This window comes from Penaeus monodon, chromosome 28 (assembly GCF_015228065.2).
Source record: "Penaeus monodon isolate SGIC_2016 chromosome 28, NSTDA_Pmon_1, whole genome shotgun sequence".
In the NCBI taxonomy this organism is placed as follows: domain Eukaryota; kingdom Metazoa; phylum Arthropoda; class Malacostraca; order Decapoda; family Penaeidae; genus Penaeus; species Penaeus monodon.
This window is the reverse complement of record NC_051413.1, coordinates 35,665,087-35,666,650: the sequence shown is the minus strand read 5'-3', so window position 1 is coordinate 35,666,650 and position 1,564 is coordinate 35,665,087.

The following is a 1,564-nucleotide window of genomic DNA, read 5'->3' as shown; positions in this document are numbered from 1 at the left end:
TGGTTAATATTTTAAAACAATATTTTCAGTTTGTTTTGGGCATGGAAGGAGAAAGGAAAACATCATCACTTTTTAGTATTTTATTAGTACACAAATGTTTTTTCACCCCGTTTTCATAAAAATCTATGTTGGGGAGTTTTACAGTATTTCATCTATACATTTTTTAGTTTTATTTTCTTTGGTAATTGGTTCAATACAAAAAGCATGTGAGTGTGCTCAAAACGTATGGTATTGTATTTTATACAAAAACATAAAAAACTGCCTCACAATCATACCATACACACAGAAACTGTACAGTCAGACAATATGCTCAGGCCAATATTCTACAGCACATCAGAGGAATAAACATTTCTGGAAGGCTTGGGCTGCTCACCAAGCTCTGCTGTTACAAAACAACAGCAAGACCTTTGGTTCACAACCCAGCTAAGAGAATATTTCATCCTGTGTTTAATGTCTCTGTTTATGGGGCTTCAGAATTTTGGCCTTTAGGTCACAAATGAGTAACTTTTTACATGTTAATCCATCACAAATACACTACTTGATAATAAGAAAAGTCTTAACTGTAAAGTTTTACATTACTATTAGAGATGATCTTTGTAAAATGCACAAAGAATCATTGTTGTTATCTTAATTAAGGTGGTACTACAGGGAAATTATGGAACAAGCATTAGAATGAGCAGCCCTGTATGGTAATAAAACACTTAAATGGGGTAATCCATGAAGACACAACTATATGCTTCCAGTTTTTGCTTTCCCAAATTTGAGATTTTTGAGTCCTTACAACACACATCTGGCATTTCATAATTCTTTAGATATAATGAATCCTCCTGATATCATACGGTGGTTCACATCTCTTCCTGAATTCCCACTTTGAAATAAATACCGCATGTCTGTTGAAGGAAGCTGCCAAGGAAGATATTACAAGAACAGCTGCATATGTCCATTTTAATGTTACTTAGCACACATTCTCAGTGCCGTTTCTAGGGGAGTAAGCACAAACATAGTCTTGATTGAGTGACTTTCATGTTGCGCAGTATCTAACTTTTCAGAATAACACATTCCACCAACGATCCATATATTTGGGTTCAAAGGAAGTTGTGTATTCAATGCCTGCCCCTTTACCCAAAATTATCCTAGGGCTGCTCTTCCCTAAAACTTAAGATGTCCACAAAATTGAGATAAATCTTGTGGAATTTGATCAATTTGAGAAAGAGGGAGAAAAGAAAGGAATGGGAAAAAAGGGAAAAAAAGAAAACTCGAGAGAAAAAAGAACGAGGAGAAGAGGAGACATGAAAGTGTGAGCGAGCCAGAGAGAGAATACCGACCAAGGTGACTTTCCTCACCATTGACTAAGGGATAGTGTGTTAGCAACGTCTTCCTCGCTCCAGCTGGACTACCTGTGGAGTGGCCAGTGTGTTGTTATCGTGTGCTGCCTTCTTAACCTAATACCAGATCCTCACATGGAGAATTATGTACAAACCTTATATCATTGCTTTTCTAATAACTATGAACGTGGAAATGTCAAGAGAAGGCAAGGTAATTTCATAAAGACTCAACATAATTG